Source organism: Loxodonta africana, chromosome 3, assembly GCF_030014295.1.
Source record: "Loxodonta africana isolate mLoxAfr1 chromosome 3, mLoxAfr1.hap2, whole genome shotgun sequence".
Lineage (NCBI taxonomy): Eukaryota > Metazoa > Chordata > Mammalia > Proboscidea > Elephantidae > Loxodonta > Loxodonta africana.
The window spans coordinates 43,247,909-43,274,959 of NC_087344.1; the positions used below are offsets into that span (position 1 = coordinate 43,247,909).

Sequence of the window (27,051 nt, forward strand, 5' to 3'; positions counted from 1 at the left end):
AAATTCATCCACCAAGAAGCTGGAAATGGCTTATTTACCAAAAGAATATCAATTTCAACATGTAACTCCTGGCACTATCACTGTTGTTGTTAAGTGCCGTCGGGTTGGTTCTGAGTCATAACAAACCTATATACAACAGAACAGAACACTGCCCGGTCCTACGCCATCCTCACAATCATTGCTATGCTTGAGCTCCTTGTTGCAGCCACTTTGTCAATCCATCTCATTGAGAATCTCCCTCTACTTCACTGACTTTCTACTTTACCAAGCATGATGTCTTTCTCCAAGGACTGATTTCTCCTGGTAACACATCCAAAGTAAGTGAGACGAAGTCTCGCCATTCTCATTTCTAAGTAGCATTCTGGCTGTACTTCTTCCAAGACAGACCTGTTCGTTCTTCTGGCAGTCCATGGTATATTCAATATTCTTCACCAACACCATAATTCAAAGGTTATCAATTCTTTTTCAGTCTTCCTTATTCACTGTCCAACTTTAACAGGCATATGAGGTGACTGAAAACCTTTCGGTCAGTAGCTGTAGCACCTCAATTCTTACGAAACTGTGTGGCCATAACAGAGGAGGTGCTATTACTCCATGTCTTGCTAAGGAGCCTACACACCAAGTTTAGATTTTAGGAGGGCTAAATGGACTCTCCCATAGACAGAAACTTTTAGCTACACAACTAAACAAAAAACCCATTGTTATCGCCTCATAGTGACCCTACAGGATAGAGGAGAATTGCCCCATAAGGTTTCCAAGGCCGTAAATCTTTACAGAAGCAGACTGCCACATATTTCTCCCTGCAGAGCTGCTGATGGGCTCAAACCACCAACCTTTTGGTTAGCAACAGAGCAGCCGAGTACTTAACCACTGTGCCACCAGGGCCCCTTAACTACACAACACTTAGAAGGGGTTTCTGAGAAGTCCTTTATATTTACTAAGTACATAGTATGAAGATTTTTTTTTTTAATCCGAGTTTCAATACCAAATATCCCTATTTTCCAAATGTGAATGATAAAATCATAATCCCAGTCATCAAAAAAAGGAAATGGTAATTTTTTTTTTTTTTTTTAAGGAATCAAAAGAAAAAAGTTATTAAAGTGACCTAAATAACGAACACTGACTTTTTTCATTGGTACAGTACTGCTCAGAATTTTTTCAATGCTCAAAAAAGTAACTGCTTTAGAGGTGCCAGATGAAGCCCGTTTACATAATCTAAGATTGCTCCTATGACATTCCAGGTGGTACAATTTATGCACCAAAGTAAAAAGGTGCCAAGTAAAATCCTACAAGCTGAGGAAGTTAAAAACAAAAACCCCACGACTGTCTGTGCTTAGGGGAAATCATCAGAAGTTCTATTTCAGACTCGTTAATTTTTACATGCTTATTAGACATCCAATGAGCCTTTGTGAAACAGTGGTTAAAGCGCTTGGATGCTAACCCAAAGATCAGTGGTTCAAATCTACCAGCCACTCCACAGGATAAAATGTGGCAGTCTCCTTTCCCAAAGATTTACAGCCTTAGAAACCTTATGGAAATTCTGGCGGCATAGTGGTTAAGAGTTTGGCTGCTAACCAAAGGCTCGCAGTTCATATCCACCTGGCATTCCTTGGAAACCCTGTGGAGCAGTTCTACTGTGCCCTATAGGATCACTATGAGTTGGAATCAACTTGATGGCAATGGGTTTGGTGTTTCTGGTTACTATGAGCCCTGATGATTCAATGGTTAAGAGCTTGGCTGCTAACCAAAAGGTTGGCAGTCCAAATCCACCAGCCACTCCTTGGGAACCCTATGGGCCAGTTCTCTATCCTATAGGGTCACTGTGAGTTGGCATCAACTCAATGGCAATGACTTTTTTTTTTTTTTTAATTACGTAGCAGTTACTTTTCTACTTGCTAGAGAGACATTAGTGAAACAAATAATCAAGAATCATTGCCCTTCAAGGGTTTACAGTCTAATGAGAGGCACAAGACAATAACAAAAATAAATACGTAGTATGTGAGATGACAAGTACTCTAGGGAAAAAAAAAGAAGAGAGTAAGTGGAATTCAAAGCAGAGACTGAGGGTCAAGGGAGCCCTCACTGGGACTTGAAAGTGGGCGAGTGGGCCACACAGATACCTGGGGAAAACATCTTCAAGGCAGAGAAGAGCTAGTGCAGAGGCCTTAGTGATCTTCACAACAGCAGTTTCCCTGAGGCAATAGGAGCAAACATCTTAAAATGGTATGGATTTCAGAGAAGAGATGAGAACTGGAGACCTGAAGTATAGAAAACTCTTGTTGAGAAGTTTTGCTGCAAAAGGGAACAAAAAAATAGACAATAGCTGGCAGAAGGAGTAGGGTCACAAAAAAGGGATTTTGGCTTTGTATTTGTTTTAAGATGGGAGTGTGTTTGTATGCTGTTGAGAGTGATCGAGTAGAAAATGAAACAATAACAATACAAGAGTCCAGAATTACTATTCCAGAGAGCAGGGGATGGAGACTTGGATTGGAGGGTCTGGCCTTGGACAGTGCCATGTACAACTCATCTACATCCTAGCAGGCAGGAAGATTGGTAGAGATGGTGGTGGGACTCCACAGGAAATAGAGCAGGAGAACAGAGGAGGAAGTGTAAAAGGGGAAAGTATGAGAGTCATCTAGGAGAGAAGGCAAATGAATGGACTAGGAAAATAAAGTATGACTGCCCAGTAGCCTTTGGGGCCCACTGGAATTTTATGAACGAACTGGGAACCAACACTAAGAAATTTCCCTACTCCGAGAGATAAAGGCTGGCTGTATTTCTATTAACAAATGGATTCTTCAACAACAACTGCTTAAAATGGCAAGTGTCTAACATATTTTCAATACGCAAGAATTGTAAAAGCAATGCTCTGGGAAAGTTGCAATTTCTCCAGACAGTATGTTGAAAGAGACTACATCCTATTTGCACATCTTATTCCTAATTGCTTTATTATACCTTGAAGGGAGTCATCAGTCTCCGAAGAATTTAATAACCATGGGTTGTGAGTTAACTCCCTTAGGGAGACAGACCTCTGTAAACAAAAGCTGGGTTTGAATGCCTTAAGCCAATTACATATGGTAGTAGTGAAGTATTCAGTTTAGTTACATTCTTACTGACAGAAGTCCAAACTTACCCATAAATGATTACCTAGGAGTATTCAATTAATCAGCAGGAACTGTCGTATAAAAATCTATTCTAATTATATTTTGGTGATGGTTATACAACTCTGGGAATATACTAAAACCACTGAAGTGTATAATTTTAACAGATAAATTGTATAGTATAAGAAGTACATCACAATAAAGACTTTTTTAAAAAAAATCTATTCTAAACTCAATCTCAAAGGAACAGTTTTACTATCAGGAAGCAAAAAAACTTTTTTTTTTTTTGGTTAAAATTTCAATGGAAAATGGAGCAAATACAGTATGTTTTGACGACTTATAAACTTCCTAAGTATCTGCAAGTCTTTCAGGATGAAGGGTAGAGCTTAGGTTGGGTTGGGGGGAATGTTTTGGGGTTTTAATGAAGACACACTCAAATCAACTTGACTAAGAAAAGAAACAATCTGTAGATAGCCACAAATAACTCCTACAATCTATCACTGACACTCATACCTGGACCAAAATAAAAGGATAAAATGTCCTAAGTACTAATTCAGGTAATGTCACATTACTTAGAGTTATAATACTTCACAGAAATTCTGTACTTCAAACCTAATCAGCAGGCCAAAGAATTCATAAGCTCTGAATTTTTTCCCTGAGACATGAAAGACAAAATCAGTAATTTCACCACATGGAAGTTTCAGCTTCTGTGACATAGGTCAAAACGTAAGAAGTGTCCAAATCAACTCCAGGGCAACGGGTTTGGTTTTTGGTTTAAAATACTACTCCAACAAAGACTAAAAATAAAGATTATATTCCTCTAAGCAAAGGGATTAGAAGAGTGAACTGACAAAATTAAGGTATTCACGGAAGGAACGATGGGTGTCGACGTCATAAAACATGGCTACTACAAGACTCAACCCATTTAAAAAAGAAAAAAAAAAGCCCATCGTCATCAAGTTGACTCTGTCTCATACATAGTAAGATCCTATAGGGCAGGTTAGAACTGCCCAATAGAGTTTCCAAGGCTGTAAGTCTTTATGGAAGCAGACTGCCACATCTTTCTCCCACGAGCAACTAGTGGGTTCAAAACACCAGTCTTTTGGTTCCCAGCTGAGCACTCACCCACTGCACCACCAGGACACTTCCAAAATGAAAACTATGAAAGCGGGCAAGTCAATTAACTTCTTTAGCATTGGCTCTCTTGGTTTGTAACCTGGGAAGCTAGCACCTGCTTTGCCTCCACAGTAAGGTACCTGTGAGGACCAAATGTGAGAATGCTGTTTGGTAGCTGTAAAGCCACCTGCAAACAGAAGCATAATCACCATTTCACTCTGGAAAAGCTCACTCTCTCTGATAAGCTATTGATCACCTTCTACTCTACGTGTCCAGAATTTATTCTCCTACATTATTTCTGTAATGGCTGTCTTCAGGCACAAACTTTTGTAAAAACAAGCAAAAACTGGGATGGGGGAGACTTAAGGCAGCTTATTGAACACATACAGTATGAAAGAAAATAAATTTTAAAATAGATGAGGTAACTGAGATAATAGCAATAACTAAGACATCTTCAGCACTTACCTATACCAGCTACTGCTCTAAGAGCTTTCCATTTACCCTCACAGCAGCCCACGAAGGAGGAACAATTTACAGAAGGGGACCCTGAGGACACCCGAGAGAAGGAAGTTTCCTTGGGTCACAAAGCTAGTCCAGCAGCAGAGCCTGTACTCTACTATATTGTGTCTCTTTTCTTGGGACAAAGGAAAATTACAGGGGTGGCGGAGGGGGTTTGAAGAAGGTGAAACCATGAGTGATGTGGGACATAAAACGTACATATATGTATACAATTTCACTTTATACCTTTGGTTAGATACGGCCAACATTTTATAAGCAAATAGCTCAAAGGAAATTTTCTCAGTTAAAGAATTCTAAATCCTTAAGTTAAAAACAAACCACATGCTCAGGAAGAGGCCAGCTCTTTCTGGTACTAAGACTTGAGCAAATTTTCTCCTCGAGGCCCCCATAAAGAGAGCAGTCTGACATCAAAAACAGCATCCTCGGGAACACCTTTATAAAGCCATTCAGTACACCTAACAGTGCGTTCCACAAGGCTCCATATAGGTCACCGGCCTCAGAACAAGGTAATTCAAGTAAAGCAAATCTCCCAAAAGTAAGAAATGCAAAGTCTTTCTGGTAATTCAAACACAAATGTAGGGTTTACTTTAACAGGAGCTCTTAATGAGAGGTATACGGATGGGCTTCAGGGAGTCCATAAGCCATCAGCAATTGTAGATATGTGCCCAAATGTCGCAAACTCTGTTCTGGGAAGAAGGACCATAGTTTGCATCAATATTCAAAGAAATAAGTCTCTAATAAAGTTAAGGACCCCTGACAACGGAAATAAGGAGCTGCATAACTACCAGGAGAGCCTAGTGAAATAGTCTTCATACCTAAGGCTTTGGGTAATTATTGAGCAGCAGTCAGGCTGATGTTATAAACTCTAATATTAAGTAACTAGTACTGGATAAATAGAGAGTCAAAATGCTCTAAATAAGCACAGCCAGAAAGCAGTTCTAACCTGATCTCATAAGCATTCGAATGTTCACTGTTGTAATTATTATTAGCTACAATAAGCTCCAAACACAGGATCAAATCTTCCTCATTTCTGAGTGCCATTCAATAAACGGTTCTTCAGTAAATAAAGAAATTAATGCAAATCTATAAATACCTAGGAAATAAGGATCTTGGCAGTACCTATACTTCTAAAAATTCAAAGTATTTCTTTCCCTCGCATAATGAAATCTTTTTTTAAAACGAGGAAAATAACATTTGCATCCAACTGCTAAAAAAATTACTACTACTACATTTCACATGAACCACAGCCTAACATCATTGTACCAGAATTATGCCCACTTTTTAAAAAGTCTAATCAGATTATATCATTCCTTTTAAGCTTTATGCCTTTATGCCCTCCCCGAAAAGAATCAAGAATGAAGCACATACAATATGTAAAATTCATGGTCCTCATTTCTCCTATCTATGGCAAATAGTAGGGACAACCAAAATTTCAACATAGGTGACAAGAAATGAGCACTAAAAAATAAAAATAAAAACATGACATACAACAAAATATTACTTATCCAATAATAGATGTTTGTGCAATAAACTTAAATCTGTTAGCAAAACTGAAAAAAACTTTCCCCCAAAAATCCAGACTGCTTTAGCCATTACATTTTTCAGCACTTGTTGTTCTTCCTTTCCATCCAAACATAAAAAGCTCAAACTGCTCCTGACCCAACTTAAGAGTAAATACCAATTGCCATAGTTCCTTCCATGAATATCTAGCATTTGTTATCATTCAGTATCTTGGGAAAGCTGAACATTCCATTATAGAACCTTTCCCCTTACCTATTCATGTTAGATTCACATTCTGTGGAAAGAGCACAGCCTACGAAAGAAAAGAGACTCCCTGAGTAGGTGGATCAAATATACACAGAGTTGGGTACTGAAGGACTTCTGTTGTTTTGGTGAAATAAAAAAAATACAGAAGGTTCACCATATAATATTAGATACGTCCAATGCACCAACTACACATATTTTAAATGATAACTATATGTCATTTAAAATGATAAATGGTTAGTGAGTAGAACAACAAAATCATTTTTAAGAGATAAATCGATAGCCTTTCTCCAATCTTACCGCTGAGAGAAGTCCACATTAAAAAAAAAAAACCTATCTGCCTCTGTATGTGAGCACTCTGGTTGGTTATGCAAACTATAAATTGGCCCAACTAAGAAATTCGAAGGCAGTGCAAAAGGAAATATGTAATTTCAACTGGCATTTTACAAAAAGGCATACAAGTAAGGTTGCTACTGCTGCTGAGGTTCAAAACCAGCAGAGACCTGAATACACCACTGTTTCTAACCAGCTGTTTTTAAGTTATTAGTAGATAATCTGGTGAGCTAGCAGTAAATACAGCTGTGAACACAGCAGTACACACCATCTGGAGGCTTTTGACTCAAGCAATTTTTCAGCTGCACAGTATATTCACTCTTTTTGTTCCTTTGAAGCTCAGCAGCCACATATAAACTGACCCTTTTTTAAAACCACAGCTACAAAAGCTAATTCACTCTGTGGAAAACAAGACGTGAGAAACAGATCTAATCGTTCATTTTTAGAATGAAGTGATTATTTCAAATCTTTAGTGGCAGAAATACTTTAATTTTTATAAAGAATTTCCCATATTCACCTACTATAATCTTTAAAAACCTTCACAGCTAATTCTGATGAATAAAGTTTAAAATTTCTACTTTCAAAAGTGGCTCACATCTATTACCTCATTTTATCCCAAAAACCTGAACACAGATGTCAGATTAAAAACGTAAAATCCTACCTACAGAATGTCATTGCCATGAACCCAGCAGCCTCTTCTAGCTACACTACTGCTGCTATTCCTTCTCTCACTGAAAAACTTCTCAACACTTTCTAATCCTCTACAAACCAGCTTCTACACATCACCGGGCATCTCCACCTCCTAGGTACTCTGCTCTTGCTAAATGCTCAGAGGTTTAACTGACTCCTATTTGAATAAACGGTGTTTATGTGTGTCTTCAATTCCCATTCTCTAACCCAGGATCTAGAACATACTGACGATCCCTCTCTGAAGCTCTCATCTCCCTTTATCCCTTTAATATTGCATTACCTTTCAGGCCCTCTGTCTCTCAAGCCAAGCTTCCCATCTTCAATTTCTTCCTCTTTCATATATATTTCCTATCTAGGAGGAGAGATGGAAACCCTGGTGGTGTCATGGTTAAGTGCTACGGCTGCTAACCAAAAGGTCAGCAGTTTGAATCCACCAGGCGCTCCTTGGAAACTCTGTGGGGCAGTTCTACTCTGTCCTATAGGGTCGCTATGAGTCGGAATCGACTCGGCAGCAACGGGTTTGGGGTTTGTTTTTGTTTTTTTGTTTTTTTTTTTTTGTTTTTTTTATGAGGGGAGACCCAATGTCTGCCTCGTTTGTTTCCGTATTCCCAGGCCCAGCTCAAAATAGAAAGACAATAAATATTTGTTGAATGATTAAACTAATTTTACAAGGAAAATTTTTGGAGAATGCCATACTCTATGATGTCCTCAAAAAGGACAAATATAACATCTAAGTGTCCCCTTCAGACAACATTTCTTTTTTCAGCTATACCAAAAAGGTTTGTCTGGCATGCCTTAGTCTTAATAAAGCCATTCTGCTTATTGTCCTGATTCTGTTATCCTCAACTGTTAACACAGTTTCTCCTAATTTCTCCTGCTATAAACTATAAACATTTTATAACTATAAAAACTAGCTTAAAAAAGAACAGGAACTTTTAAAGACCTGTCCATCTTCATATTATTTATTTGGGGGGTGTGTTTTTAATTTTTTAACAAATATATTTGATTTTTCCTAAAACTTCAAATATCTTCAAGAAACCCTTACTTGACTAGTTACCTTATCTTATTAACAGAGCTTTCAGGAAAACAGTATAAGGCCCAGCAATTCTAGATCTAGGAATGTACACTACATTTAAAGGGAGCAAAGAATTAACTATGCTCAGATGCTGTCTCTTCAGCACTGCTTATAATACGTTTTTAAAAAATCAAAATGTTCATCAGTAGAGGCCTGGTTAAGTAACTGAAATCTACTCCTCATAAGTACAAATACAGAGAATGAAAAAAGCCAGAAGCAGAATCGTACATGTAGTATAATACCCTTTGTATGTATTTTTAAGATATGTATTTCCATATGCATAAAAATTTCTGGAAGATACACAGGAAACTAATAATATTGGTTACCTAACCCATGGAGAGTGGGAAGGAGCTATTTTTCACTATATACTTGTTTGCAATGTTTGAATTTTCTTAATAAAAAAAATTTCCATAAAGTAAATAAACTGTTAAAAATTTGTTTCAGAAGCTAAATTCTGAAACAAAGCTTCACTGAGAAATTTCCATAATAAAGACTTTTTTATAGTTCTAAATTTATCACAATAGAACTAAAGATCACTGAACAAATTCATCACCTTTTGAGTAGATGGAGTTTTTGTCCAGAAACACTGGCTTTTCTTTTCCAATTAGGATGTGTACTTGGATTATCTCAGCATAAGCTCCTTCCATTGAAACAGTGAGCTCCCCTTGTGTAAGAATGAACAAGTCACAAAATGGTGTTGGTTACAGAGCTGCAAATAGTGGGAAGGAACGCCCTTTTATAAAGGTTGACTTTAAAGGATGAGAGGTGGTCAAGTTTCACAGTTAAGAAAGGGGGATCATTTTATACAAGAATCCTGATCAAATGGGGGGAAATGTAGAACAAAATTCCAAATTCTCATGGAATCTAGACTGTCTGGAACCATGGAGGCTGGATGAACCCCCAAGATTATTGTCCTAAGGTATCTTTAAACCTTAAACCAAAAGTATCCCTTAAAGTCTTCTTAAAACCAAACAAAAGTTTAACTAGTAAAGAATGTCTGCCTTGAACATTATGCTCTTTTAAGATCTATCTATATGGAATGAAATTGACAACAGCAACTCAAAAGATTAAACAGGAACAGGGCGGGGGGGCGCGAGCAATGAGTTTATGTTAATGGGAAAGGAACAGCTTAGAAAAGGAGGTTGAGAATGGTTGCACACGTGGAATGTAATCAATGTCACTGAACTGTACATGCAGAAACTTAAATTGGTGTACGTTTTGCTGTGCATACTCTCAACAACAACAAAAATAAAACATCTTTTAAAAGAAAGAACAGGGGATCAGGATTTGGCTTGGAATTCTGGCTTCACTGCTCACTAGTGAACTGCCTAACCTCTCCAAGCCTCAGTTTCCTTACTTGCAACTTACAGAGATTTAAACCTGCCAGGATCAAACAATTTTTGCAAAGAGAGAACAATACTGAGAAAATGAAGGCATCCACAATCCTACCATCCAGAGACTACCACTGTTAACATTTGGTATATCTGTTTCTAACCCTATTCCTGAGCCTCTGTGGGTACATGTGGGTGTATGTATAACTGGACTCACACTGCATGAACCATTTAGCATCTACACTTTCTCCCACTTAGCTTTACGTGATATTTTTTACATCGTAATGACTCCTAACGGCTGCACAGTATTTTCTTTTATGGATGGGCCACGATTCAAACATTCCCCTTCTACTGTTGAGCATGCAAACTGATAAGTCACCCTCTTTCATTTCCTTCCTGTTCCATTTTTTCTTTCCTAGGAAAACTCTCCTCCTCCTCTGTTTCATCTGTGAGAAAAAATTGTTAACAATGGCTAATAAATACTACTAGTAGTGTGAGAAATACATTTTTATCAAGGAGGAGAAAAATAATGGCTTAAAGAGTAATGTTGAACTTCCAATATTAAACTTCTAAAAACCACTGACACGTCCAGAAGTTAACCTTGGAAGTTTCGTAAATCATCGTTTCCTTTTATTTGTTTTGTCTTCTTCCACTGGAATGTAAGTGCCACGAGAGAAAGGACTTAGTCTTGTTTCTATCTTCAGCAACTAACATAGTACCTAGAGCATAATTACTGCTTACTCTATTAAGCATTCACTATTATTAAGTGCTATGAATGTCCCTAAGCATTTTGCATACCCTCTGAGGTAGGTATTATCATTTTATCCGCTTCAAGTATGAGGAAACAATCACAAAGAGGTTAAGTAACTTATCCCAGGTCTCACAGTGAATAAGAGGTAGAACTAGAACTCAGGCAACATAGCTATTAACCACCATGCTATGACAAATAAACTGATGCATTACACCAGCATGGTTCCATGCCATAATATTAAAAACTGAGTTAGAGTATGTGGATTTTTCCTGCTTAATTAACTCCTTTTCATTACAAATGTATACATAAGTCAACTATAAACCAAAAAACCAAACCCACTGCCGTCGAGTTGATTCCAACTCATAGTGACCCTATAAGACAGAGGAGAACTGCTCCATAGAGTTTCCAGGGAGTGCCTGGTGGATTCCAACTGCTGACCTTTTTGGTCAGCAGCTGCAGCTCTTACCCACTATGCCACCAGGGTTTCCTTTCCATGGATTAAATAGATTTTGGAGGGCAAGTCTAAAACCCTGCTCACCATTAATATTTGGAATCTGAAAATATGGTCTCAATTTAAAAAAAAAAAAAAACTTACAAAAAAAATTGTCTGGATCTAGGCTACTTCCCTGCTTCACTCTATTTTTTCCTTGGATTCAGCAATCTCTGCTGTCAATCTAAATGTTTTAATGTTTTTTAATTAGAGAAAACATTTTCTAGATGAGTAACTTTAAAATTATCACATTCCTAGAAAATGTTGCACTCTCTTTACTCAAGCTGTTTTAAGCAGGATCCATTTCTCCAATGAGTTTAAAAAAAAAAAAAAAACTTCCTGACAGGCAGGGGGCAAAGGATGAAAAGGTGGAGCACAGGGCATTTTTAGGGCAGTGAAACCATTCTGAATGATACTATAATGGTGGATACATGACATTACACATTTGTCAAAACCCACAGAAGGGTACAATACAAAGAGTATGTATCAATTTTGGTTCAACACTGTAACAAACATACCACACCAAGGCAAGATGTTGATAATTCGGCGGGGGGGCGGGGGGGAGGAATAATATGGGAACTCCATACTTTCTGCTCAATTTTTCTACAAACCTAAAACTGTTGTTAAAAAAAAAAAGTATTTATTTTTTTAAATATATATACTTTTTTTGTTGTTTTATAGAGTCATAAAAAAGATTAAATTAGATCCCTGAGGGACCAAATTACTGGGCTGAGGGCTGTGGGGACCATGGGCTCAAGGAACATCCAGCTTAATTGGCATAACATAGTTTATAATGTTCTACATTCTACTTTGGTGAGTAGCGCCTGGGGTCTTAAGAGCCCGTAAGCGGCCATCTAAGATAAGATACTCCAGTTATAGGAGCAAGGGAGAATGAAGAAAGCCAAAGACATAAGGGAAAGAAAGAGTAGTCCAAAGGACTAATGGACCACGACTACCACGGCCTTCACGAGACTGAGTCCAGCACAACTAGATGGTGCCCGGCTACCACCACCAACTGCCCTGACAGGGATCACAATAGAGGGTCCCGGTCAGAGCTGGAGAAACATGTAGAACAAAATTCTAACTCACAAAAAAAGATCAAACTTACTGGCCTGACAAAGACTGGAGAGATCCTGAGAGTATGGCCAGACTAAAGGGGCACACCAGCAAGGACTAGAAGCCAGGAGAGGGCAGGAAAGCTGGTAATAGGGAACCCAAGGTTGAAAAGGGAGAGTGTTGATATGCCACGGGGCTGGTGACCAATGTCAGAAAACTATATGTGAACTAATTGTTTAATGAGAAGATAGTTTGTTCTGTAAATCTTCATCTGAAGTACAATAATAAAAAATATATATATTAAATTAGATAATCTATATAAATTAGACCACCTAAGCATAAATTAGATAATCTATGTTTGTTTAGTATATACCTGGCATGTAATTATCAGTAAATATTATGAATATAAAAAAAAGTGTTTGTGTGTATATATGTAAATATAAATAACCTATTATAAAACCAAGCCAGTTGCCATCAAGTCAATTCCAGCTCATGGCAGTCCCATGTATCAGAGTAGACCTGTGCTCCAAAGGGTTTTCAATAGCTGACTTTAAGGAAGTAGATCACCAGGCCTTTTTCCAGGGAACCACTGGGCAGACAGGAATCACCACCTTGGAGTTAGCTGCCAAGCACTTAACCATTTTCACCACCCAGGGACATTGTAGATAGACAGGCTGATTGATTATCTACCACTTATCTGTCAGTTTATCATACTGAGGTGGCTTTCATGTTGCTATAATGCTGGAAGCTATGTGTCATGGATTGAACTGTGGCCCCCAAAAATATATGTCAACTTGGCTAGGCCATGATTCCCAGTATCGTGTAGTTGTCTACCATTTTGTGATTTGATGTGATTATCCTATGTGTTGTAAATCCTAACCTCTATGACGTTAACAAGGCAGGATTAGAGGCCATTATGTTAATGAGGCAGGACTCAATCTACAGGATTAGGTTGTATTTTGAGTTAATCTCTTCTGAGATATAAAAGAGAGAATCAGTCCAGAAGGGTGGGACCTCATACCACCAAGAAAGAAGCGCCAAGAGTACAGAGTGTCCTTTGGACCTGGGGTCTCTGAGCTGAGAAGCTCCTAGACCAGGAGAAGACTGATGACAAGGATCTTCCCCAAGAACCAACAGAGAAAGCCTTCCCCTGGAGCTGGCGTCCTTAATTTGGACTTGTAGCCTCTTAAACTGTGAGAGGATAAATTTGTTTGTTAATGCCATCCATTTGTGGTATTTCTGTTACAGGAACACTAGATAACTAAGACATTATGCCACTAGTATTTCAAATTACCAGTAGGGTCACCCACGGTGGGCAAGTTTCAGTAAATATTTCAGACTAAGACAAACTAGGAAGCAAGGCCTCACAACCTACTTGTGAAAATCAGCCAGTGAAAGCCCTATGGGTCACAAAAGAAGCCTGTCCAATACAGTGCTGGAAGATGCACCCCCTAGTTTGGAAGGCACTCATGAAGATGGTGCAGGACTGGGCACCATTTCATTGTTATAGGTAAGAGTCACCATAAGTCAGGGCCAACTCAACAGCAACTAACAACAACATATTTGTATATATCTCAACCTGAGCCAACCTCCTCCCCCTACCCCAGTCTCCTACACGATACCCACCAATGCCAGCCCCAACCTATTCCTATGTTCTTCTCTCAGTAATCTGGGCCTCTGAAAAAGGCACCACACTAGCCTTATGTATAAATACATTTCAAACAACTTTGCTTCTTTTACTTTTTCTCCTTTTTAAAAATGTAGTAGACAGCCTTAGAAGCCTGTGATGGTGATAACAGCTCTGGACGGTATCTCCTCCACACAAGGGCAGACTGGAAGGAGATCAAACCATTAAGAAAACATGCCATTCACGTCACAATCAATTTTACAGCCCTGATAATCTGACCTTGTCACAGTCCTATTGAATAGACTCAAATCCATTCAATTTTAAAGTAAATACTTTCCAATCACTTGGTGCCAAAAACATATTGTAAAATTTAAAGTTAGCCACGCGGGCACCTGAACAGAGACATTTCTAAAAACCCTTCTATTAATCATCCAGCCCACAGCCAAACTGCTGTTAGTCAACAGCTCTCTGGGTCCCTTTGGTACAGCATAACATTGTAACAGAGACAAGAGACAAGGGGGAAACCTAACATTCCACCCATGTTATACCCACTGATGCTAACATTCATTGTTGTGTTTGAGTTTAACCACCTAATCCTAGAATAGTGAAAAAAGAACTCATGTTTTGTTTTCTAATAAAATATTGGGTTCCTATGTCATTATAAAATAGATGGTTCCTTTGGCTTTTTTTTTTTCTCGTTTTTGGCTACTCAGACTACATAATAGCAAGGAAAACCCCATGACCTCGGAAAAGCACAATAAATGTAATACCTATTAATAAATTATATGGTTTGCCAATTTCCTCAAAATCAAAAATAAATCTCTCGCAACTAAACTACTAGATGAGTAAATAAAAGCTTGTTTTGTTCTATCATTTGCTTAAAAGCAAGCATGGTGGTGGTGAGAGAGGGATTAAGCAGCACAGCCAGCTAAGTCCATGAAACCTCCAGTGTAAGATAAAACGCCCCTGCAGGAGCAGCCAATGCATTCTGACCTAACAGCTGTACACAGTTGCAGTAATTAAAATGAAAAGCTAGCCTACATAACACACAGGCAATTCACTGAACCTCACTGACAAGTTGACAGAGTTCACCATCACACACTCTTCTCTCCCCAAACCTATGATGTAAAAAATAAACTGGCACATAGCTGACGGTATCTGGGTTTAAAAACATACATTCACTCAAGCATTTCAGAAATAAGCACAACCGCGTACACTGGAATATATCCTATAAGCTATAAAAACACATACACGCACAAAGGAAGTGGTAAAGCTACATTACGTCAGCTCTCGTCTCAATTCATAAATGCAAAACCACAAAACAAGAAAAAAAATCTAAACGGCCTTTTTCTGGAACCCTTCGCCAAGTGAATGAACATAGGCTAAGTCTTTAGATGTGTTACTGAACAGTGCTCCTTGATGCATCACTCTCAACAGCCACCGGGAAAGAAAAAGTGTAATCTTAGTCAATTCTATCATGCACCCAGATCAAATAACATTTCCAGCTCTGCCTGCCAAACCCCAGAGCCTGCCAGAGTACAATGAGCACTCAAGTGCTCTGGACTCAAAACCACCTTTCACTGGCCCCAGAGATCTTTATAAAATAGTTTAAAGGCTACTAAATTACAGAGTTGGAAAAAAAAACAAATACGAGTTCCTAACTGCTGCTCGCATACTATTCTGAAGTTTCTGCTAAGCATCTAAAATGTCTGCCTCGTGTTATTTTACTAGACAATGTAAATATTCAAAGGAACTGCCTCTTAGAGACCAAATCTAACACAGGCACAAAAATGCAGAGCCGGTTGTGTTTCTGGAAATAATTGCCCACAGATCAACAGGCTTACAGGGATATTGTTCCCGTCTGTGAAGTTTTAAATCATGTCTACTTTCAATTTGGAGTTCCAGTATTTTAAAAAAAAAAAAAACCAGAACTCAATTTTAGCATGAGATTTTAAGGACTTTGTCAATTCTATCCTCAACTTTTATTTGGTGTCTCCATCTTAAAGCACACATAATTTCAAAGGGAAAATTTAATCTCCCTGTTGACCGCTGTGTTCATTCATATACTTTTTTTTTTTTTTTTTAATTTCCATATGGCTCAGAGGAGGCCTCCAGCCAAACAATGCCCCACGGAGCGCGGTGGCACATGTGCGCCAAAGCAGCTTAAAGGCTGAGAGTAAAACAAAGTAACCCATTACATGAGTTTCTTTCTCAGCAAACAGAAAGTGGTCAAGCAGGTCTCCCCGCCGTGGCTTCAACAGAGAACAAGATTTGAGTAAACAAGAAAAGGGGGGCGGGGAAGCAACTACCTCACACCAAAAAAAAAAAAAAGGTAACAATTTAAACTTAAAGTAACCTTCTTCAAGACTACTACTGCATTTTCACTACTCTGGCCAACAACAACAAAAAAATGTATTTTGGTCAAACAAGCAAATTGTATGTCACTAAATGTAGCCCAAAATTACTTTATAATCAAGCCTATCAAATTCATTATATTTTTAAACTTAAATTTACTCCATAGTAAGCAATGAAGTTCCTAATGAAAGAGCGACTGCTGGATTATATATTGCTCATCTTCAATAACTTTCCCTTCAGAGAAGGAAAAAACATATATACGCATATTTTAAAAAAAAAAAGTTTTTTTCTGTCCCAAAGACGTTTCCTATTCGGTTATTTAATTGTGGTTTCCAGAGCTTCTGCAATTAAGAAAGTAGTACGCCCAGCAGAAATGCAATGGGACACAGCACATACTGATGCCTTAGTCCTTATTCCTGGAAAGCCGTCATCATTTTTAGTACTAAGTTCATCATTCTAGAGTCAGCTTGAACTCTGCCAGTCCACCCACCGCACCTCCGACAGCCCCTGCACCCACACTTGCCCAACTTCCTGGCCCGCAACCCACTCCCAGCACGAGGCCGCCGGCCGAGGTCTCCGGGCCACTTGCCTGCGGCCGGTCGGCGGCAGGAGCTGCCCCCGCGGACCTCGTTCTCCTCCTCCGGCGCCGGGCTGCCAGGCACGCAGGGCCCCCGCAAACTCCGTGCCCGCGGGCAGGGAGCGGACCGCGAGAGGGCGGGCGGGGCTCGGGGCGTGAAATGCACTTGCTAAACAAAAGGAGGCCCGGACGGCCGCAGGGCAGCGCGGCGCGGGCGCATCTCCCCACGCTCAGCAGCTTCGGGAGGCGGTGGCCGCGCGGGGGCCGGCCCGCGGCTAGGGGTGCGGCAGCTCCGTCCCGCGCCTACTGTCCGCGGCGGCTAGCGCTCCTTCAGCCCGGGAAGCCGGGCCGACACTGCCTCATGCTTATGACCCAGACGCCGGGAGAGAAAGAGCAGCCTCCCCACGACGGCGGCCAGCAAAACCCGGGCTGGAGCCCGGCCCGCTGCGCGCGCGCCCCTGCCCACTGCGTGCACGCGCGAACACACAATGCCGGCTTCAATTTTATCTCTGTCCTTGCTTGGCCAGCCTCCCTTCTCCCTCCCGACAGCGTGAACGGGAGGCTGCCTGATTGATGGCAGCTCTTAATAGCCTGGTCAGCTAGAAAATGCATCTGCAAGCAAGATATTAAAGAGGCAGCACATCCCCGTGAATGATCAGCAGTTCACACATCCCAGAGCTGCCTCTGCTGCTGCCAGGAATATAAATCCCAACCACCTCTGACTTCTAACAAATGCAGATGAAATAACCTACAATAACAGACACGCTGAACATTTGTTTCAAAGATGCACAGAAGAAAGAAGCTTTGTTTTGTGTCAAACATTTCTGACCCTGATTTTCCTTAGTTTAATAATTCTCTTTAAGTCATTTGTTTAAAAATCTTCCTCTCCAACCCCCTTTCCACAAGAAAATAAAGATCCATCTGCTAGACCCAGGAAAGCTTAAATTGGGATTGATGGAAATTCATCTAATAAGGAAGCAAAATAAATGCACATTACTTACCATGTGGCTTTAAATAAACATATAACACACTGGCTACCAGATTCCAGACTTCCTCATTAATTCAATTTTTATGTGCATCTCAACAGAATTACCAACTGTTAATTTCAAATTAGTTTCTCCTCCACTCACAATGAAGCCTGGTAAAAATATATCAACTTGCTGAAATTTATTAAAATTAATTTGAACTACATTTATGCCATGTGTTCCCCAGTGGTTAATAGCCTAAAAAAAAAAAAGATCATTATGTCCTATTAAATAAGACACTCCATAGGAAATTTTTTAAAAACTTGCTCCAATAAGAATATGAAATCAAACTATTAACTTCACTCAGTGTCGAGTCAAATTAGAAAGTTACAGTCTCAAATTTTAAATGATCACTTCTGGTATCTTTAATATTACACCTCTTACTTTCCAAGTGAGTTTCATGGAACTCTCAAACAGCTTTACAAATGTTAATCAGACTTCCAAGGTCCCAAAAAGTTGCTGAATTATGAAGTACCCTCTTATCAAGAGGCAGCTGAGATTTAGACAGATTAAGTGTTTTGTCCAAAGTCCCTCAACAAGGTGTCCTGGCATAGAATGGAACCCGGGGGGTTCTGCCTCGCTGACACAGACAACCCAACTAACATTCACATTTGCTCTTTAAAGATCAAGTTGCTGAAGCTTTCAAAGGAAAATCAGGTTATTCTACAGGAGACAGAAATATCTACTTGAAACTACTAACACAGTACGTGCACTGACAGCTAGAGCTGATGAAGCCTAATACAATACAAACCGGAGGTGGCCTACAGTACCAGCCCAGCTCTCCCATTCCTCAATGAGACCAACCTAAGGGGAACTGCGGCTTGGAAATCTACTTCATAATCACGTGGCTCTGAGATCACTCCATATATGTCAGAGATTAAATCAATTCTAAAGTCTAGTTACATAAAGCTACTCTTGTACTTAGACACACTTTCAATTTTCTAACCAGCTATATCCAGATACATGGCAGAACCTAAGGAGGATTTTTTTTTCCTGCAAACCATTTAAAAAGTGTCCATTTACACAGAGTTAGAAACTGTGGTGAGAATAGCCAAGCAGCTCTGTTCTGAATTCATGCTGTGCCTAGTCTCTCAGGGGTTCTAAACGCTTTAACGGCACTTTGCTGATAATGCTCTTATGACACATATTCTCTTTCTTCTCCTGCACCCTCTGCTAATCCACACACACCCACCTCCCAAGCTTCCAGTTACACCAGTCCTTCAGTTTCCCCAAGCAGCCAGGACTTCTACCACAGGCCTTTACATGGCTTATTCCCACTAGAGCAGGAATAATCTCACTACACATATGCACACGCACACGCACAAAGCCAGCTCCTCCTTCAAATATCACCTCTTCAGAGATGCCTCCCCGGAGGCCCCATTCCAGGTCAAGTTCCTTTGTTAAAGGCTCTCAAAGAACCCTGTTCCTTTCCTTGAGAGCTTTTATCTCAGTTTGTAATTCACTGGTGTGATTTTCTGATTAACGTCCATAGTCCCCTCTAGTCAGTGAGTTCCATTAGAAAGGTTTGCTCATTATCAGATACCAGGTGTCAAGCACACAGATCTGTGAAATGAATAAATGAATTGAGGGCAACCACCTTGTTTTTTTACCTTGTTTTACTCACTTTTGTATATCCTCCACACAGTTCTTGGCACAAAGAAGCCTCTCTCAAAATAATATCATATACGCAAACAGCATGTTTTATTAATTAACTTTTAAAAGTCTAGTAAAACAAAGATTTTTATCCCCACTTTAAAAAGACGTAAATAACTGTCAAGGGTAACTCACAAAAACACTGAGATCATAACAAAGGTCTAATTTGCAAACTACGCTTTTTTTTGTAAAGAGTACAGCAGTCACCATTAATTGATTAATTTACCCAAGCCAAGTTCTTCCTGCTTACCTGGCATTTAAGCAATACTCAAATAGCAACAGGTAAACTGGATCGATTACTAAATCTTGGACACACACATAGAGAGCAATATAAACAGAATATAAAAATTTGAGAGCACATGGTACATTAGTTTGTTTCTCTGAATGCAAAAGTACTACCAAAATCTTACTGTAAGGGAGGGGGGGAGGATATAATCCTCATCTCTCTTACACACCAAACTTTTCTTTATTGTTAGTTTTTTTTCTCTAAGTAAAAGACCTCTATTTCCCTGACATAGAAGGCTACATAAGACATAAAAGCTCTTTTGACTTGAGAACTCCCCATTCGGTGGTGGCAGACCATTCTGAACTGTTACCCCCCTCAACTCCTCAAAGTCAAGGACTCCTTTCAAACCCCATTTGTGTGAGCTTGTAAACCAAGAGATCTGCAAATGAGGAACAGGAGTCATTACAACACCACCACCAAGTTCTCAATGTTTTGCACATAAACACATAGAAAAGCAAAAGAAAAAATAATTGTTAAGATGAATAAAAAATATTAGATCTACACACCCCACCCTCCAAAAAAGTCCCTGTTCTTTTTGTCAGCATTCCACAGGACACTGCTTGGTCCCCCCATATGATCTCTCTCTGATCTTGTCTATGGCATTGCTTCCTTTTGTCCTAAGCTCCATTCCACATAAAATCCAGCTCCTGGCTTCACAGCACCCTTCATTTATCAAAACAGCCCTGTCAAGTTGAGTACCAATAACAGATAATGAAAGGAGACAACAGATGGGGTTAGAAGCAAAGCACTCCATATTCCACAGGCCTAAGCATGCAGCCAAGTGAGCTGACATCTGACTTTACACTAACAGTTATAATTAAATAGAAAGTCTAGTTAAACTAACATTAAAGCTATGACCGGTAAGAGAACCCAGAGGAAATGCGAAGTATAACCTTAACAACAGGGCCCAGGTTATTCCAGGCCCTTAACCTCAAATAACTACCAGGCACTTACTCTCTTCACCACTTTGCTCTGTCACAGCAAGGAAGACTAGGACACACCTAAAGATGGCAGCTTTGGACCACTTACCAAGACCATCGAAGGGAGGAGACTGCATTTTTACTTGCAAGTTTAACCAGTAATATTCATCCAATAATAACTTGTGAGATCTGCCAATATTATAACTACCAAGTTTAGACAATCAATATTCCTTCCTATAAAAAATAGCATTATCTAATTCAGTCATTCAGATCAAATAATGCCAAAAGAATAATAAAGTCAATTAAGTAAGCAGAGTGAGTGAATGAAGGGTTAATATTAGTACTAGTTAGCTATGTTTGCATAGTATGTTAGGATGGGAAGTTTGGTTTGCATTACTACATAGAATATGGTGTTATAATTTAAAGCAAACCATCTTCTTTCCCTTTTCCGACTCGCTAAAATGGTACCACACAACCAAAACTCCAAAATTTTCAAGATGAAAAAGAAAAACATGTATTTCTTTTGGAAGCGCCTCTGGATTTTTTTATTAGAGTAACATATGTTCCTACAAAAAATCCAAACAATCCCACTCAACAGGTAAGACTTATTCAAGTTTTAAATGCAAGCTGAGATCAGATTTTTACAAATCTGAATTTATAGAATAATTTTCCTAATCACCTATCCATTCATTTATCACATCATTTTCCATTCAGTCGACATTTAATGATCTACTCTACAAGTGCTATTTTGTAGGTAAAGGTGCTGAAGAACAGAAATGTAAAATCTGAAATCTCCCTTTATCTCTCCAGACTTTCTTCTAGAATCTGTACATAGAACATACATACACACACATAAGAACATATATATTAATTTGTCTGGGGCTCATCCTCTTGATTTTTATTTCACAAAAATGAAATCCTACTATTCATGCTATAAGGGAACTTGTTTCTCTTCGATTTACAGCAGATCATTAACATCCTATTCCTTTTTACCGCTGCACAGAGTCCTACAGTGTGGGAGTACCATATCAGGTCCCTGATTGAGGGTTCTCCGCTTTTTTTGCTCTTATAAGCACTGCTTATGCACATTTTTGTGCATATATGTACTTCTATAAATACTGTAGGACTCTCTAGTTCAGTGGGTACAGACTTTTTAGTCAGAGAGATGTTGGCAAATTGCCCTCCAAAAAGTGGGACCAAACATTCTTACCAACAGTTGGCCCTGTTCCTGCACTCTCACTCTCCTTTTTTTGTTTGTTTGTTCATTGGATTATGCGCCCCCCTGGATCTCCTACGTTATTGGCCATTCTCTATTTCTTTTGATGACTCTTCTTGATATAGGTAGTCAAGGTCTATAGCCTCTTTGTTTTGCCACTTCTTTGCACACTCTGGTATCTCTCATGAGTGAGAAGGACTCACTCTCAAGCTTCTTCACTGCTAGTAATTCCAAAATTTTATTTCTCTAGCTCTGAGCTTACTTTTTAGCAACAGATCCACATTTTGAAACGCCCTCTGGGTTCCACCACAATGGTATTCCACAGACACCCTCAAATCATCCTAAACCAAATCAAAGTGTTTTCCCATGTGATACTTGTGTTGCCCTGGTATAAGTATAAATAGCATGACTTTTTTTTTTTTTTTTAAAGGAAATTATATCCCAAAATGTATGTGAAGTCAGAATTAGCACATTAAACATAAACTACCACCAAACACTTCTAAGCTCTTAGCACTACGGATGACTCATATTATTTTAATAATAGCTGACTACCATTTAATCCATAGTTCACAAGTCTTAAACACACCTAGGTCAGGTGCATTTTACTACTAACAACTTTAAAAATAATTTTCCTAATCACCTATCCATCTGCTTATGACATTTAGTCGGCATTTAGTGATCTATTTGCATGTGTTTCTTTGTAGGTAAAAGTGCTAAAGAACAGAAATATAAAATCTCAAATCAATTAGGTTAGTGATGATAATTACATCCATGGGAAAAAACTATTTATATAGAGGACTACGAAAATACAAGTTGCAATAATTGGGCAAATATTTTATGAGTATTAGGGAGGAGGTGAGTTTTTATTTCCTTTCGTGCCAGAACCTGAATAAGTACCTACTATTTTTTATTTATTTAGCAATAAAACTAATGGGTTAATTTCAACCCAAAGTAAATACCGTTGAGATCTATATAATATAACGTTGAAAAAAATAACTAGAAATGACATCAAATTCTAAAAATCAAGACAGGCTGACCTTTAGTAAAACTATAAACAGCACACACTCCAAAATGAAATAGGTTAGTGCTACATTTAGGTCGGACATTAATTACAATTTCTTTTTGTTTTACACTTCCCAACACAGTCTTAAGCATATATAATATTTAAGAGTGATAAACTGCTAATAAGTACTCCATGAAGTACAAAATTATCAACACGATTAAAATATATCCTAGGAAAAAACACAACTTGCAACATCAAATTTCACTTACAGGAACAGACAACAGAAGCTCTAAGCTCCCATGTGCACTCACTCACAGCAAACTCTTCTTATATAATAAGCCAATGAGAAGTCAAGTTTTAGTTTTTGGAAGTGTGCATGGATGTAAGACAATTAAAGACAAAGAGAAGAGGGAGAGACAGAAAGAGACCCCTAACGTTTTTAAGGACATCATCTCTATTTCCAAACTCACTAGAGATCTCATGTTGTATTGATGAAACTATAAAGTTCCAATGGAATGATACTTAGAAAGGGCAAAAACACAGTTAAAAAGAGAAATTTCTCATTTGGAAAAGAGTTACTGGTTAAAAAAAAAAAAATTTGTGAAGCAAAGAGCTCGGGAGCTCAGCACCTTGATGGGATGTTTAGAATGAGGCCCCATGTGTACCCTGAGCTGACAGTTTGTGATAAAATCAGTGGGGGGAACCAGCCAAGTTTATTGGAAGGAAGCTGTATGACAACTCAAAACCCCAACTGGAGTCATTATACCAAGAACTCAAAATACTAGCCAGACAGTCATTTGTATAATTAAATTAATGCACACAAATCCAAAACACTGCTTTGCCTTTTATTTTTTATTCTGATATGTGTTTCCTCTGACAGTATGCCTCCAGTAAATGAAACCCTTCAAACAAAATCACATACGTCGATTTCAGGAAAAACATAAATTTATATGTTTTGAAAATTTTAATAAGTAACAATTGCCAGGTTCAACATCACAGGTAGCATTACTGATCTCATAATTTCCAGGTTAAAAACTAATCACTTCTCTCAAGAACGATGTACCTTTATTTCAAGAAGACTGGTCCAAAAAATATACTCAAGCATGGAATACATTGGCTAAAACAAAAATCAGACGCTAAAGTTTCAGGAATGTTCAACCTAAACAATACAGGGTGGTTTCTTTTCTTTTCTTTTCTTTTGGCAAGGGGGGGGTTAGAGGTGAGTAAGACTGTCACGAAGACAAATGCTAAACATCCATTCTGGAGTTTAATTTTAACCGACTAGAAAAAGTAAATATTTGGGCTGCAGGAAGCACAATTTAGTACAAAGGAAGACGCAGGCTAACTTCTAATGTTTACATTATTTGATTAATTCTAACAATAAAATCTAAACACTGATCATTCCCTCCAATCTTCAGAGCAAGCTAACTCTACAATGAAAAATATGAGAGCCCTATCAGCAAGCTCTGGTATGCTGAAACGATTATAACGTAAAGCATGTTCATTCTCACAAGTGAAAGGAAATGACTGCCAAATGCTTCCTTTACAATCTCTCCAGAATAGGGCAGGTCCTTTAATGTGAGATTTTCCTGACATTCCAATTGTAGCAGACACTGAACAAACAGAGAAGCATTAAAAGCTGACCTGCTTCTATTATCTTTTATTGAAGGCCTAGCAAAGATCAGACATGAATGCAGTGCCATATACACTTTTTGTTGTATTAATCACTTTTATACTCGAGGGCATTAGAGAACTTTAATAGATTTTTCTTTTTCATGACAATAACCACAGGATGTAACCATAGCTATATTGGTCTTTTTCTCAGGAAGGTCAGAAAAGCTTTAAAAACAGGAAGTCTGTGCTATAAGGTTGAGAAATGTTTGTTTTAACAGTCTAAGACTTTATGGCTACAGTTTGCAGTTAGGTGTGACAGAAGACTAGAGTTTATTTTTTTCAGCCAAGGATTAATGTCCCTGAGGGAAGGGCCAAAAAGGTGCCCAAACAACTAGAAAAACAAATTATCCTAAAATAAGGCTTGTTATAAAATGTGAATTATAATTTTCCAAAGTATTCTTCACCACTAAATAAGAGCTAATTTAGTTATGTGTGTTTAAGTGGAGGACGGGTAACAGTTTATCTTTGTGATTATTTACAAAAGCTAAAGAAAAACCACAGTAACCAATGCTGACAGCCTCCTAGCAACAATTACTTGTTAAGAATTGATACTTGCCATTTTACATGTGTTTTCTATTGATCACCTCATTTTAAATGATTATACTAATATCGATCATTGTAATCAGATGTTAGAATGACAGTCTGTCTTGAATGCAAATTTCTGCCAAAAACTACATCAACGCAGATTAATTAAAAACTTCTTTATCCAACAAATTGATTTCTGCTTTTAAAGGCATTTTTAAAAGATAATTTTAAAACTATACTACGATGCAAAACAAATTTCATATTATATCCAACATCAAAGAATACTTTTATTCCAAAAAATCCAACTTGACGATTCTAATTCTTTATCTAGTTATCCTTTGTTCACACAGGCAATCAAAAACAATGGCTTTATCATTTGTGGAGTCTATTTTACATATAAAAAAAAAAACTATTTTAAATGTTATACTATTAAAACCTTAGGCCAGAAAGTCCAAATATTATACTACATATATCAATTTAAAATCCATTTGGATTCTAAAATGTACTGCCTGGAAAATCATAATATCAAGCAAAAGTGCTTTAAAATACAAACACAGACACACATACACAAAAACCACAAAGGGCTATTACCGCAAAAGCCTGTCGTTCATGTAGGGTGTGTTAAGAAGGAAACAAGTCAAAGTAATTTTCTATTGATGTTAGAAGACAATAGAGCAATTCTCCAAATTTTTGAGGAAAATTTGTTTCCAACTTAAAATTTTATACCCAGCCAAACTGCTCATCAAGTGTGAGTGTAAAATAAAAACATTTTCAGATGTGCACAGACTCAAAATATTTACTTCCCATGCACCCTTACACAAGAAATTACTTCATAAATGATAAAGGGAATCAGGCAAAAACCCAAGAAAAATGATCTTTAACACAGGAGAGGCTGAGGGGATGCCTGGGTGACATGAAAGAGAAGACCCACTCCCACAGGTAGGTGGCAGAACTAGACACTAACTCAGGTAAGGGGTTCCAGGAGGGATACCATCAAGAGCAATGTATAGATTACTTGATATTTTCCACTACATCCAGAGGAGCTTTATATAGTTCTGTTGGAAAATTAGAGGTTGATTTAGATATAGGAACACACAACACTAAGCAAACAAATAAACAAAAAATGCGACAATTATTAACACCAGGAAAGAAAGTGAAAAAGTTGTACAAGAAAAGAAATTAAGTCATAGTACAGTATACAGATCAGCTATAACAATATACACTGCCATAATAACATTCAATATTGATTTATTACAAACTGTGGTGTAACTACATTGCGAAGATGGAGGAGAATGGAGGTGACATAAAAAGTCTAAATTCTAATCTCTCACTGTATAAAGTCAGCAAATAATGTCTAAAATATAAAGTAAAAAAATAAAATAAACATATTCTTTAGCAATATTCAGACAAATAACAAAAGAAATGGTTGCCTCTGGGCAGTGAGACTCAATTATGGGAGAGATGGAACAGTAACTATTATTTATATTTTACCAAAGTAAGCCTTGCAACTCCATTTGACTCTTTAAGTTCATGCACATATTATTACCTAGATAAAATTAAGCATTAACAAAAAGGTTGCTGAAAGACTTCAGTTATTTCATTTAAAAAACTCACTGACATACACCATTACATTCTATAGAATGCTTTGGAACACTGGTGGCGCACTGGTTGAGAGCTACAGCCGCTAAGCAAAAGGTCAGCAGTTCAAATCCACCCAGCGCTCCTTGGAAACCCCACACGACAGTTCTTCTCTGTCCTATAGGGTGGCTATGAATCAGAAGCAACTCAATGGCAACAGGTTTGTTTGCTTGTTCTAGTCATTTGGTAACAGGGTCATTAGATTTCAGAACTTCAAAAAATAAAATAAAAATCTGGTCTTAAGCCAAAAAAGTAGTCACAGGTACCAGACCTGAAATTTCTTTTTCTTCACAGGGCAAGTTGTACTACCTTTTGTTACTTGCTGG

General features: G+C 38.3%; 1 protein-coding gene across 14 annotated transcripts in view; it reads right to left on the minus strand.

The window, feature by feature from the left end:
* Positions 1 to 27,051, minus strand: part of RERE (arginine-glutamic acid dipeptide repeats) — a 473,241-nt gene that overhangs the window by 336,195 nt on the left and 109,995 nt on the right. The window contains exon 1 of one of the 14 annotated variants that reach the window (XM_064281195.1): positions 16,798 to 16,926. The exons of 11 other annotated variants lie outside the window; for them this stretch is intronic. The gene's annotated coding sequence lies outside the window, so the exon portion shown is untranslated. Of the gene's footprint in view, positions 1 to 2,120; positions 3,292 to 9,151; positions 11,204 to 16,797; positions 16,927 to 27,051 lie in introns of those variants that run through there. 2 more of the 14 variants (XM_064281200.1, XM_064281197.1) reach the window with 2 other exon arrangements.